Below are 16,012 nucleotides of genomic sequence, written 5' to 3' on the forward strand. Positions count from 1 at the left end.
TGCAGGCTCGGTTCCCTTTATAAATTCAAAATACTTGATTGATTTGCTATAATGGTCCGATTCGAACAATTTCTTCAGAGGTTGCACCAATGCTTTGGACAATAATCCATGCCAAAATTCGTGAATATCTAATCAAATACAAAAGTTTTCCATGCAAGTACTTGATTCCGATTGTTTAGTTTATATGACAACTATATGCTGTACTAGTCCGATCAGCCGTTTCGTCAAATGAGCAGCTTCTTAGTCCGAAAAAGACATGCTCAAAATTTCAGATTGATAGATTCATTTTGATGGCAAAACAACTCAGCTCATCATGCTGATCATTTATGTATATATTTTATTTTTCGGGTTTTCGGATTTTCCTTTTGGGTATTACAATCTTCGTGGCAAACGTAATATATCCTAAATAGACAAGGTTCAAGCTTACAAAATAAACTTTTAGAATAAAGTGCCTTCGTTACATTAACAACATTTTTTTTATATATTTTTCAAAATCCGACTTATAACACCAATATACGCTGCCGGTGACACTATCCAACCAATTTTTAATAATGGCTTATAAAGATCAAAATCGGTGGTGGACTCAATAGAACGAACTGCTTCTGTTAAACACAATGCTTGATGCACTGAATCATTGCTCAGTATATTCCAGTGAAAAAAACTTGATTCAGTATCAAGTTCTAGATCAACTTATCTTCTTAATTGCCAAAACACTATTCAGAACTTTTTTAATACCTACATATAAACTTAGAATTATAAAAAATAACAAACAGTGCAGCATGAAACTCCGTCAAGCAGAAATTCACCCGTACGAGCAATAATATAGCACGCGCATAAAGCTTTTGCTTCGCCGTTCTTGTGCAACAACACGCGCTTTTTCCACTTTCCAACAACCCAAAACCCAGCGTGAAAAAGTGACCTTTTTTCGGTAGCCTAAATTCATTTATGTCAGCGTTTTTGCCAGTGACTTCAATATGCTTTATGCCACAATGCAACGTTGTGCGCGTCGTGCCACTTTATGATGAAAATCACCGAAATAGCAAAAACCAAAAAAAAAAAAAGCAACAGAATTTGGCTTTTAGCTGACCATGGTCGCGACCACTCGCCTGCTGTTCTAATTCAAGTCACGTGTGCGACGAAAAATCCCAGCCATCAGTTATGTTGTTGTTGACCATTATATACTGTAGCTGCCACATTCAGCGTAGCGTTGTACTAAGCGCAGTTGTTGTACTAAATATTGTTGTACTAAATATGCAGTATTTTTGTTGTTGTTTTGTGATTGCTGTTTTTACAGTTGTCGTCTGACTTTAAGCTGTTATCATACACTTTTTATTCATCACGCCGCATTGTTGTTGTGCGCTTAAATGCTAAATTGCCGGAGGGACCGAAGCAAAAACAATAACAACAAGGCGTATTTCGATGGCGTTAGTTAGAAAAAAGAACGAATACGAAAAAAAATATTCGGCGTGCTGATGTTTACAAAATATCGCCGTACACAAAAACTGTATTAGCAACAAAGCCATGAAATCCACACCGTTGCAAGAACACTATTGTATCTGTGGCGTGGCTATAAAAATACATTGAAAAGCATTTAATTCATGGAATCACGTGCAGCCGTCATAAACCAAAATATGCACAATAAAATAACAACAACCAAAAAGAAATAGAGATATAAATGTATAAATATGAAGTAAAAACGCGTAAAAAGGGCAATGCGTGCAATAAATGGCCCATGAAAATCGCATAAAGTATACCGCAAAAAAAAAAAAGATTTGGAGAAATACGAATTTTTGTAAAATATGTTTTTTTTTTGTATCAAAACACTCGTTTTTAAAAACTAAAATAAAAATGAAATATTTTGCAGAATATATTGAAATTTTTACATAGCTAACGTTAGTTCGTTGCAATATGAAGACAACAAGTATTTCTAGTTATGTATCAAAGTTTGAAATTCATCCAACTGTATGCAAATTTGTATGTAGTTAACCATTCAATGTTGTCACTCTGCAGAGGTTAACGTTATTCTGATTTTATTTAATAAAATAAAATGGAGAGGAGAGAAAATAAAACCGCAATGAACAAAATTCAAATAAATCTTTGTTTGAAAACATATTTTTTTAAATTAAATAAAAAGTCATGAAAGAGAAGGTCTAAGAAAACTGAATATAACCCATATATATATATAACGGGTGATCCAAGTAGATGTTAATTTTTATTAATTGCATTTTTTTGACACATCACGCATGAGTCGTGTCAAGCTGTTATGTTATTTTTATTTAGTGTACTTTAAAGCATACGAAATACAGTTTGTGCAAGAACTGAAGCCGCTCTAAAATAAATGATAAAGATTGTTCGTTTGAAAGATAATAAACATGTCCCATAAATTTTGATTTTTTGTGCTTTTTCTTATCTAAAAGTAGAGAACCTCGAAATGGATCACCTTTATTTATATATTATTGATAAGAAATATTTAAAACAACAAAAAGCGTTAACTTCGTTTTCACCGAAGAATTAAAAACTTTCACAAATACTAAAAATTCCTTACAAGAACTCTGATCGGTCAGTTTGTATGGCAGCTATTTGCTATAGGGACTCGATCGGAACATTTTTCTCGGAGCATTTCGTGAAGGTATATCGTCAAATTAAAAAGTTTTACATACCAGAACTTGACTCTAATCGTTCAGTTTGTATGACATCTATATGCTATATTAAACTATTTTTTCGGAGATTGTAACATAGCGTTGGGCAATAATCCAAGCCGAATTTCGGGAAGATGTTTTGTTAAACGAAACGGTTTTCCATAAATGCCTCAAAATTTTATATCTACAAGTATATCTCAAAAACTGAGGGACTAGTTTGTATATATACAGACAGACTGAGAGACGAAGAGCCGGACAGACAGACGGACATGGCTAAGTCGATTTGTCTCCGCACGCTGATGATTTATATTTCTACTTTATAGGGTCTCTGACGTTTAATTTTGAGTGTTATAAACATCTCTGTTGAGGGTATAATAATGATTTGGTTCGCGCGACGCATCGAGCGCTGCGTCTAATACACATGAATGAAGCTCACTTTTGGTTGATTGGATACATTAATGAATAAAATTAACGAATTAAGAGTTATGATAATCCACAAACCATTGTTGAGACGCCGTCACACCGTCAAAAATGCACACTTTGGTGTATTCTATGGGCCCAGGGAATCAGTGGTCCATATTTTTTCAAAAATCAAGCTGGCTATAAAGTTACGGACAATGGGAAACGCTATAAAGCTATGATCAATGACTTATTTGTGCTTGAATTAGAGGATATTGGGCATGGCCTACAAGATCTTGCGATATTGCACTGTTCGACTATTTTTTGTGTGGTTATGTGATGTTGCTTGGCTAAGCAGTCAAGCTCGAGACGATTGATGCCTTGGAAGAGAATGTTCGGCGCGTTTATTACTGTCATACGACCCCAGTTGCTGCAAAAAGTGGTCGAAACGTGGGCCTTCCGGCCCGGCACTTTTAAAATATAATGGAATAACCCTTATCATAAAATGATGCTAAATTCTTAGCGATAACATTAAATTAAATATTAATTACTTCTTATTGAAAACAAAATTTCTTAAAACCCCCTATACTAATGAAAAACCCACTGCTTGCATAGCTCTTGCTCAAGAAAGCATTGTTAGCCTATATACATTTCTTTAAGCCGATTTCTTTTTTTAAGAAATTTTTTTATCCAAGTTTCGTTTCTATTAGAATTGCGTCTTATAGTCTTAACTATTTCTCAAGGTTTTGAGATTTTTCAAATACAAAACTCCTTAAAACCATATACTTGTAACATAAATAACACAACAAAATCCTTAAGAGTGGGCTCTTGAAAAAGTATACATATTATTCAAACAACGGCATCTTACTTGGTCCAAAACACAATCAAAATTGAAATGGAGAAAACGTAGGCATAAGTCAAAAATTCTTTCACTCATATCCATTGATGTGAAATACACTTCAGTTTTTGCTGAGCAAAATCATAGGTTATATTATATAACGTTTAAACAGAATAGTGCCTTAAAATACTTTTAAGGAAATTTCAACAGAGTTGTTTTACGGAAAACGAGACTGAACTTGTTTTAATAGAGCTATGATATCATAGAACTGAAAAAATATCAGTAAGAATTGAATTTAATTTTTTAACTTTCTGCTGTTTTTAATGTATAAAATATGCTTACATAATTAATTTTTTATAACGCGTTCGAATAGCAAAACTTTTAAAATCTGACTTGAAATCAGTACTTCTTGTAATTCCTAAGAACTCGAAATGGATTTCAAGCACTTAACTTTGAATAAAATTTGGCGTCAGCTTATTTTGTTTGTAATCCTGGGTTCTATTCGTTTCTTTGTGAAAAGGAATTTTAGAAAATTATAATTAATTTTTTCTGTGTAATTATTTCAGTGCATAATGGCGCGGTTCAATAAAAATCATAAAATTATAAATCAATTTGTTCATTATTTATCTGTTTATCTGCGCGGGATATGGTTCATTGGCAGCAAGTTTTTGGAGCTGAAGAGCATATATATGTGTGTGTAGTTTGCAATACATATGTATTAAGTAAATGTTGCTAAGGTGCTTACATATGTTATATATGTATGTAATATATATAGTTATATATTTAAAATGATGCCATTCGAAAAATTGCTTTTTGATGAGAGATTCCATACGTACGCACCAGTAGCCATTAATATAAATGAAGCCATGGCTATGGTAAAGCTATATACTTATACATATATGGTAAATAAGTTTCTTTTGTATGCAAATTAGGGTGGGTGTATATTGTAGCGAGAATACATTTTGTAACCGTCTGCAAAAATTAGCATAACTTTTTCATCTGTCTTTCCGTTTTATCGCTCCATTTCTTTACTTCCTGCGATGTCCAAAATTTTAGAATATTGGTCACATATTTGATGCTTTATATAGAAAATTTTAATATTGAACCGGTATGTTAACATTACATATCATTAGAGTTATTGTCAAAGCTGCATAAAGCTGCGAGACCTACGTACAAATATGGTCACAGAACAGATTATTAACTGTGAAAAGGCTCACGAGGCTAGGCACGGAAATCACGTAAATAAAGAAGATGTTGCTTATTGCAAGCCGATGGTTTCTTACGTCGACTAAAAGACCTTAAGCCTGGCGGCGCAGTAAACTCTAGTACCTAAATAATCTTATATTTAGGATAATACTACATGAAATTTAGCCATCTACAAAATTCTTAATTGCATTATAAAGAAATAAAGGTTTTTTCTTTATTTTCTGTATTGTGTTTCAAACGACTAATGATATTAAAATTATTAAGATTCAAGTTCGTTTAAATTAAATTAGGGAAACTTTATTCACTTAAGTGTAGGTTCACTTAATATAACTTGGAGTTTTTAACTATTGCTAAAGCTATCTAAACAATTAGATGTGATAAAATTGTTATTGCGAAATTCTTAATTCAGCTATAAGACGTCATAGCATTCGAAGAAATCAGTTTATATCGATACTTATGCTTCTTAAATAATCGTTTTAATGGTAGAAGTTGTGAAACATCTACACTCACCTAACCTAAATGTAAAATCTTTCCCTAGTGAAATAGGGTTTTTTGTTTACAAAGATTATTAAATTCTTCCACTTTGAGTATATTAGTCTCAAAAGCTGTATGTTTTTTTAAAATTTCATTAAGAAGCATTAGAAAGTGTTGGAGATAGAATGTTTTTTTATCGGGGCTAAATTAAAATGGGACGGGTTATTTTACCGCGACTTTTACTGTTCCCATGTGAGTTGAGTCTACATGAACAAAAGCAAAACTGCAAACACTGTTTTTGGTACAAAATATATTTTTGTAATCAATAATCTCCCTTAACTTTAGTACACTTAATCCAATGATCCTCTAGTAATTATATGCCATCCCTGTAATGACTTTCCGGAAGCTCTGCAAAATACCCGCCTACTGCTGTGAAGCTATTACATTCATTTGACGAAAAATACTTTCCACGAAGAAATTGTTTCAAGTTTCTGAAGAGGTAGTAGTCGCTGGGAGCCAAACCTGCTGAATACGGTGAATGCTCAAGCAAGTCGTACATTAATTCGTTGAGTTTTGTCATTGCTAAAACACCTTTGTGATCAGGTGCATTGTCTCGATGAAAAATTATTTTTTTGGTGCTTCAAACCAGATCTTTTGTCATGAATTTCTTCATCCGGCTGATCCAAAAGGCAGCAATAATATAATATTTAGAGTAGACTGTTTTACCTCTTTGCAGATAATCAATCAACGTAATTCCTTTTGCATCCCAAAAACTGAAGTCGTAACCTTCTTTGCTGATCGTTGTGACCTTACCTGCTTTTGAGCTGAACAACCAGTCCACTGTTAACGTCCTTGTTTCAATTTAGGATCAAGATGGCTGATCCAAGTCTCATCCATAGTTATAAAATGACGCAAGAAATCGGTTTTATTCTGCTTAAAGCCCAGTTCGACAATGTTTAAATTCACCAGCCCACAATTCACAATTACTCCGAAAAGTTGGTTGGTAGGCACCTTTAAGAAACGCTCTCCAGGTATTAGCTCTTAATTGTAACGGAAGGTGCTCCTACTCATTTAATAATAAAATTTCTGGAAAATATTTTTGGGATGACAGCATTTCTAGTGCCAAATATAAGTAAAACCGGGTCAATACTTCCATTAGATACCATATACCAAAAATATATATTTTCGAACTTCCAGTTGACTTTATACCGCGTTTATCGATCAGTATGTAAGAAATCTTAATGAAATTCAAATGAAGTCTCTTTCTAATGACCAGTATCAAGATAAAGATATTTTTATACCCCTACATGGTAAAAGAAATGCACCTGTGAAGGGTATTATAGGTTCGGTGCAACCAAAGTTAACGTTTTTTCTGTTTTAGTTATCTATCGGATAAAAGATATATAGAAATAATAGAAAATGCAATAATATGAGCATTAGGTGTGCTTGTGGTTAGATTTACTTACTAAATTTGCTATTAAATTAAAAGCGCACACATATTTTTGCGCAAACTTTTGCCCCTCCCTAATGCTTGTCGCATCATAAACGTAATTGTAGCAATGTATGCCGCATTTAATATATAAATAAATATGCCAATGAATATGAAATTCTTGCGGCAAGTGGTGATTTCGCCAATATACTATATTTATATGCGCCACTTAAGGCAAATAACACTTTTTTGCGAGTTGATATTGTATTGTAACTTCGGCGAGAAGTCAGTGTAATGATTTTGTGCGTGCAACAATAGCAGCGCCCAACGCTCAAGCCACGGCCAATCAAACGGTACTTCCATAAAGTTTAATTATTTTCGCATTAATTACCAGCGGAAAACCGTTACTAAAGTAGGTATATTGTATACTTAAACTATTTACTTAGCACTCACCTGTCTATAATAGCCGCTGCAACCACGACGCAAGTTCTTGTCTGCAAGTAAACAAAAGCGGAGATAAATAATTTTTCATTTCAATGACTTTATTTATATTTGCAACTCAAATAAAGTTTAAATTGTCGCTGAATGAATTAAAGCAAAACTTTCGATTGGGCAAATGTTGACAGCTTTAAAGTGAATTCAATGCGAACACTCAGTTATGTAATTAATTTGCGCTAAGTCCCTGAGCAAAGCAATAGCGAGAGCAGTTGAACTGTGCGCTCTCTGGTTGCCTAAGTTTGGCTTAGTTTTCATTTAAGGTATTTATTATGCTGCCATACAGTTTTCGCTGTTCATTTTCATTCATACAATTTGTTAGTTTATTTTATTTGCTATTTATTTTCTATTTGGATGCCTAGCATTCAACGAGCGGGCGAAGAGCTTGAACCTCGCGCGTCGCTCACAAGTGCGGCAAGCAAAAGCAAGAACAACATTTAGTCTATCAAAAGCTTATGACAGCCTTATAAGTCTCGGCCCATTTTACCTCTCACCTCATCTCACCCTCGTCATAGTTGAAATCCTTATCCCACCAACTACTCATCTTTATCATACTTATGATTCTTCGTCGAGCCGAATATTAGCGGCAAATTTCAACTTTTCATAAAATTCCAAAGATTTGTATCTGTGTTTGTGTGGGCGGCAATATTGAGCCATGTCAGATGCTTTTATTACAAAAAGTCGCACCGTCGTGTCACGACTAAGACGTTTTGTGTTGTGCAACAAAAACAAAGAAGACGTCAGCAAATTTGCTCAGTTAAGCGGCATATTAGATGCGCCAACCTTCCTTCCGCTTGCGTAAGGATGAGTGAGTAGCTGGCTCCCGGAAAGGCGTTGTCGATTATTCAACTCTTGTTATTGTTAAATTTGTTGTAGTTGTCGATCTTTGTTTGTATTGTGTTGTGCGCAGAGCAATGCGTTGTATCCGGTGTTGCAGCCATTTGGCTGCAAGGCGAGGAAATTGTTGGCACACTTAAGAAACATAACAAATGCGCGATTATTCGTTGCTTGGCTTATTTATGTGCGCACGCGAGCGATGAGGGAGTGAGCAGCGGCAGCGTACGAGAAAAGCGTATTAGCGTATGAATAAAAAATATATAAAGGAAATGAGTGCGCCTTGTCGTATGAGTAACAGATTAACGCAATTGAGTGCGAATATCATTAGGGGACTTAATGTATTCAAACGCGAGTGCACGGAAAATATAAAATTGATGGTGGTGGTTTAGTTCTTTGTAAAAATATAATGGGTGCAATTTGAAGAAATTGATACAGTTGATTGAAGGTGTCAATCTGCTGCCATGACATTTTTCTACTATTTAATAGAGAAACAAAATCTTGATTTCAAACCACGTGCTTTTTGGAATTTAGGAAACTTTTTGATAAAAAAAAAAATACATTTTATATAAACGTATTAAGTGGAAGCCTTTAAAATCTTGCTATAGCACTTTTGCTTATTGGCACTCTTAGTATCTGCCATCATAAAAGTACATCACATGTTTACCACTTGAAAGTCAGAAAAAGCGTTTTTTTCGTATTTTGTTAAGAGAAATTCTATTTATTAATTAAATTAAAATAATGTAAATTTACAGAATTTAATGTACTTTACTAATCGGTGATTAATTTTTAAAAATTTGGAATGCCCTTGTTCCCGTAACCGACCCTCAAAAAGGACCTCCGATAAAATGTGTCTGGGGATGAGAAGACGAAATATATTCAAATGAAAAAGTTGTTCTCACAACCAATTCATTCCGATTGGTTTGTATGACAGCTATATGCTTAAGTGGTAACGGAGGTTCCAACAAAGGAGCTTCTGCGGAGAAAAGGACGTATGAAAGTTTTCAGATTTATCTTAAGAACTGATGGACTAGTGCGCGTATACTTGTATAAAGACAGACAGACGAACAGACAGACGAACAGACAGACGGGCATGTCTAAATAGGCTCAGTTCGTCACGGTAATCATTTATATATATATTTTATAGGGTCCCCGATGTTGCCTTCTTGGTGTTACATACTATGTGACAAACTTAATATATCCTGTTAAAGGTGTAATTATTATAACAATAGAAGAATACAGGTACCGGTTTTGCAAAATTTCAGATTCGCCTGAGCAGGATTCGCTCTTGGCCAGCTCATTTATTTATGGATTACGATATTACTAATCAATTTAAAAATATTATTTGCTTAAGAAAGCATCAGCTCATTTCTAAACACAGAAACTATAAAGTGCCGAATCGAACAAGCAACTAGTCTGACTGACATTACAAGCTAGATAGAAAAAAACAAACAAGCGGTTGTACCAGCTTGATGTCATGTCTCTTATAAAGTGTACTTTATAACTTGTTTATTGCTTCCATATGATAATTTTGTGATTTAACCAAGTCACGAGAAACGATGATGTACATCTTCAGGACACGTTTCCCTAGACCAGTTTAATTTTTATTTTGCGAAAGCGCTTATATCAAACTTAATAGAGATTGCCATGCCGGTTTACTTCAAGCTATCAAGTTTAAAAATACTTATTTTTCCTTTCATAGATATAGAAACGGCTAAACGCCTTGAGAAAATTTGCTACCTTACGCATTCCTCATGCTCATCAGTGTATTATATACCTAATAACCACCGTGATATAAAGTCATTAAAATTAGAAAGCGCACTGCTTCCCCACCCACCACGCGTTAACGCCACTAACACCTATAAATATGCAATATACTCTCATATAAGCAAAAATATGGCAACTAAATAGCGGAAATTACGCAGTCATTTTATTTCTTCTTACACTTTTATATACTTAAATTTGTAGAAACATATATTTGCTTGTATGCCTTTTGTAAAATTTAGTTGGTGAGTGTAAGCGACTAACTCGAGTGTAAAGTGAACAACGAGCCGCCGCAAAAGCGCACATGCAACCGCAAGTAAACCGTGTGCAACAACAAGAACAACTCTTTCACTTAGTGGCTGCGGCGGCATTTTCTCGCATTCGCTCATTCTTTTCACTTTGCCACAAAGCTAATCTTTTCAGCCGCTTAAGTACCTCGAGCAAGTACAAAAGCGTAAATTGTTCAGAACACAAAAGACTGAACATTCGCCACTTGTTTGTATATACCTATATGTTCGTACAGGTAATGACTGGAGTAAGTCATAAGTTACAGTAATCGCTGATAGAGAGAGATATGTTAATGTTTCTGGATGATATTGAAATGTAAGCAGATCTTTTGACAATCAAAAGAGTTTGGCAATAATCACATATTTCTTTAAAGAAGTCTAAGCACACCGCTTTTAGATTTTCTGAAAATAATTTTTGTAAAAATTTTAACACTAATTTTTATTATTTTCAACACTAGGTTAAAACAAAAAAACCGAAGCTAGAATAAACTTCCCAAATAATGAAGTTTCCGTACAAGAACATAATTTTGATCGTTCAGTTAGTATGTCAGCTATATGCAATAGTGGTCCGATATCGGCGGTTCCAACAAATGAGCAGTTTCTTGGAGAGAAAAGAACGTTGGAAAAATTTCAGAACGATATCTCAAAAACTGCGGGATTATTTCGCGTATATACAGACAAACCGGTAGACAGGCAGACGGCACGTCGCGCTGACGTTTCCTTTTGTGTGTTCTAACTTTGTGACAAACTTAGTATACTCGGTTCAGGGTATAATGATCCGTAAAATAATAATATGTTCACAATATCTCGGACATTAAATTTAACTATGACCTCCAAACAAAATAATTTAGATAAGATTTAATAAAGGTTAAATGACTCAGATAATTAACCTCTTTACTAGATATATGACCTTAAAAAGTTTGCTCAAATAACTTGATCCAACTTTAGATGACATTAGGAGGGACCAAGACACTTACAGACCAAGTGCTCAGGTTTATAAATTTTCTCATAAATTTTGTTTACTATCATACAGTGTTGAAAAAAGTTAAAATCACAATATAATATAATGAGTACGGTCGCCACTCGTTGGATATTGGCAAACCTTCGAGATTCTTCTTTTGTAATAAAAAATATTTTAAAGCAATTTGTTAAACGTTCGGAGTAGACCTCCATTTACCTGATATATAGAATACCAGAAAGATATTTTTAAAAGAGGTGAAGCTTTGGAGCTACGAACCGAAAATAACTTCCTTCAAATCACCAATACCAATTATTTCAGTGAGGATAATTAAACAGAAGAAGAAAGCTGGTCCTACTTTCAGATACCAGTTCAAAATTCTCAACCAACTTAACAAACACACAATTCTGTAAATACAAGTATTGATTAGAGTTTTTAATAAGCGAGAAATGGTTGACATTGGTATTCCAGCTTTATCAATTCCCTTTTAAATATAGAACTAAAGAATATTAAATTCAAGATCATATCTTTTATACAAAAATTAGCGAAAGTTCAGTTTAAGTTGGATATTTCCAGTGGGGTTAAATGTCATTCTTAGGCGGTTTATCAGTATAGATTATTGACGTAACGTATCCGTAACGTAAAAAATAGTCTAACGAAGACCATTCGAAAAACCGAGTTTATAACTCTAGCCTACTGCAACTACCTAACCTATAGATTTGTGGAAGCAAAAATATCTGAACCTGCATACAAGAGAGCTTTAGGAGTCACTTTAGCACGGTTCGCATTCCTTTAACAGCTGGCTTGGTAGTTATCTCGCTAGGAAATGCCACACATCTGCAAGAATACCCTACACGTAGTATTGTTGACAAGGAAATACTATTTTAAGAAAGCGATTTCTTTTAGGAATTTAAAAATAAAATACATATTTGCAAAAGTTTTTATCTAATTTGAATTCATTTCCTAATATAAAGATAAGCACGTATGAAAAAAGAAAATAAAGTTGTGGAAAGCTACTTCGACAAAATTGTGCTTTATATGCTAATTAGTAAACGTTTAATATAATGAATGTTGTTGTAAAAAAATATTTATATATTCCACATAACTAAGTTGAGGAAAAAATAATCCACATGACGCCAAGCACGCAGCAGAAAGTTATATCCCAATTACTGTTTACAACTCGATTCAGTTGAATTGAAATTGAAACAACAGGTTGAGTTGTCCTTGATGTATGTAGTTGAGTTGTAAGCTATCATAGAGGCATTATTTCCACGCGGCTCTCAAAAAAAATTAGTTTCATTACTTCTTCAAAAGTAATTACAACTTTCTTTGACTTTTTTAAAAAGGTAAAAAGGGAACTACTTGTATTGAGAAGAAAAGTACAATTATTTTAAAACGAAGTTAAACTAAGAATGAAATAATGACAGAGAAAAGTATTTACTAATTTTGCCTTCTAACATTTTTAAGATCTACTCTATGACCATAATTAAAACAATACTGGTCTGAAACATATCTTAAGCTTGTTTGTAATGGTCAATATTTTTAATATGTGTATAAATTTAATTTTACTCAGTGAGTTTAACTTTACACCTGCCAGCCGCTTTATGAGAAGCCTTCAAGCTGCCGAACTGGGAAAATGAGCGCTTATGTTCGCTGGGTTGGTTACGCAAAGGACCACTTGCTTATGTAAGTACAAATTACGTAGGCAGCAACCGGTAATTGCATGTTTGCGTGCATGGCTACACATACAGACATTCCTGCCACCAAGAGTGCGAGTACGGAACTTCTGTAGTAGTGTGAGTGTAGGATGGGTTTAACTTGTTACTGTGCGAGTGACTTGTTTGACACGTACTCATCTGTGTTTACATGCCACTGTCGCTGTGTGCTCGGAAGCGCATACACCCATTCAAATGTAACACACACACATACATGTGCGTTGTGTGCGCGTCTAAAATTATGCCAGTTTGGTAGAACGTTAACGAACCTCAACTTCGTGCGTTTTTGGCTTTATGGCAAAGCAATTTTGGGCACTTCCCTTAAATAAAAATATATATGCTTGAATAATACATACATACACATTTCTATTTGTGCATAGGTAGGTAATTTGTGCCCCATGTGATGGCGAGTGTGTTCATTGTATGCGACAACAAAACATTTGCTAATATGACAATATTGGCACATTTGTTAGGCAAAAGCAGCACGAAAGCATACTCACATTTGTACCTATATATATTCATAAATGTGTTTCTCTCGTAGCATTGATTTTGGGGTATTCTTATGTCAGAGCTTGCTCGTGTAAAGGTTGGCATTCAAATGGTGAAGTGGAACTCTTTTTGGCAAATAAATTTAAGAGTATGTGAAGATCTATTCGTGTGCGAATTTTTGCTTTTAAAATGATTATGTTTGGTGCGTGGCACATTAGTTTCAATTAAAAGCTTTCAGGAAATTTGGAGCAAATGTAGGTAGGTGTTTTAGATTTTATATTCTTCGAAAAGAAAAAATGATTGTTTTGTCAGAATTTTCAGTTAAATGTCGGTCGGTTTTTATATTTTATATTATTCTCAAAGAAAACATTATTGTATTTCTGCATAAATTAATATCTGTTATTGAGTTCTGTTAATAAAATACCAAAAAAATTAGAATGAAATCAGGTTTTAGCGGTCAGTTCAAGAGAATAAAAGAGAATAGTTACTAAAGTCCCATTAATTGCTTTGAAATTCCAATAATCTGTGCACAACTATTTAGTCTAGTGAGACTGAAAATAATTAATGTTATTTATTGAACTAAGCAAATATATTATTTTACTCGGCCATTCAACTAGTTATAAATTAAATTACATGTTATAAGTTGTGAATGCATGTGTATATATTAATATGCTATATAACTGAAGTTTTTATAAATCAAATTGGATATATTCCTATTGATCTGCGTAGGTTTTCAAAGAAATACGAAATAATGAAAATAAAATAACCATCTTTCAAAATTTTATAAAAGTCCATGTACTTGTAAGCCTACGAATATCACATTTTTATAGTAATATGCCTTCATAAAAGAAGTCATTCTACCTATAGAAGTCTTGTAAAATAAGTTGAGTTTTTCTTCTAGAATATTGAAACCAATGATTATAACTGCTATGGAATAACAAGAACTAAGCTGGTCTTAAAAAAAATTGACTATATATGTTCAAAGTACAACAAATTTAATAAAAAGTGAAAGCAAAGTAAGTTTTATCCTAACAAGTCGAAAACTAATGTAATTTACTTATACCTGATTACACCTCACTGTAAAGCAAAATTTCAAACTAATTTGAAAGAAAAAACAAAACACAAGAGCTCGATAACAGTAAAAATAGTGAGGGAAGCCTTAGTTTTTAGCCGCAGCTAATTTCATTTCATCAAATGATTTCTGGTGATACTATAAGTTAAAAATAATAAGAAATATTTTCATTATTAAGTAATAAGTGCGACAGTTTGAGGCTCTTTTCTAGTTATAAACAAAACAGTCAAATCAATATTTAGCCAGGAGAAATAGAGCAACTCTGAGCAGATCAACAAACAGCTTCACATATTTAAGAGAACACTTGTCAAGCTGAGTAAAACGGTGCTGAGAGTATTGCAAACCACTGAATGATTAGACGAGCTTCAATTTTTATTAATGCTTTTAGAGGGCACACTAAACATTTTATGCATTTTTAAATGTTTTTAATTATTTATTATGTTTTCTACTATATATTTTAGCCTATTTAATACTTAAAACAAATAACATGAAAACGTTGCTCATACGCCACGGTGCAAAAGCATAATATTCTAATATTTTGTACTTGCAAAATTATTTTTATGAAAATTACCCATAGTAAGTGTTTTGGGAAACTAATATTAATGCATTACTAGTATTTTTTAATCTGAAACGATGCGAGGTGATGCGCTCAACAAAAGTTTTCTTTAATAAATTGATTGTATGGCATGTGGCACCGTTTATAGTACCTCAACATCCATCAATTCAGATACGAAAAAGTCATTAATCATGGTATCGTTATGACCGGCTTAATTTTTAAAGAAATATGGACCAATTATTCTCTTTGCCCATATATCACATCAAACAGTGACTTTTTGAGGAAGTAGCGTCGGCCGCACAATGGCTTGTACATTATAATCAAATATGTTTGTTTATAAGGTGCCCATTCAACCAGAAGTGAGTTCCATCGCTGAACAAAATTTTCTTGCGATATGTCGCACGAACAAACCATTGGTTTGGTGATTCAGGATTTGAAAACGTTTTTTCGAAGTAAGTTCGTGCATTACTATTAAGTATAAATCAAGTAACAGTTGCCAAACAGAGCAACTCCAAAAAAGTATTGCTTCAGTGAAAATCATGCGTTAGAAAACACTCTTATTTTAGCCTGAGCAGTATTTCCCTTTACGTACAGAAATCACTCTACTAAAATATATATTCTATAGAATACTGCTGTACTATTTTCATGTGAACAAAGAAGTTTATTCCAGTATGAGGGGTACACTGACTAATTTCTTAGCATACGTAAATTTTTTAAATATCTCAAAATTGATCCTGTTTAGCGGTCTATTGCATACATATTTAAGCCTTTCGCTAACTCTCGATTAATGCCCTAAACAAAAGTGACCAGGATGAGTTCTAAAGGCAGTCTGCTGATCCAACTGTTAACGTATTATG

At 33.6% G+C, this 16,012-nt stretch overlaps 1 protein-coding gene across 1 annotated transcript in view; it reads right to left on the minus strand.

The window, feature by feature from the left end:
* Window positions 1-16,012, minus strand: part of LOC106618861 (uncharacterized) — a 323,886-nt gene that overhangs the window by 225,342 nt on the left and 82,532 nt on the right. The window contains exon 3 of the mRNA XM_014236756.3: window positions 7,439-7,479. The gene's annotated coding sequence lies outside the window, so the exon portion shown is untranslated. The remainder of the gene's footprint in view (window positions 1-7,438; window positions 7,480-16,012) is intronic.

The sequence above is a fragment of the Bactrocera oleae genome, chromosome 5 (assembly GCF_042242935.1).
Source record: "Bactrocera oleae isolate idBacOlea1 chromosome 5, idBacOlea1, whole genome shotgun sequence".
In the NCBI taxonomy this organism is placed as follows: domain Eukaryota; kingdom Metazoa; phylum Arthropoda; class Insecta; order Diptera; family Tephritidae; genus Bactrocera; species Bactrocera oleae.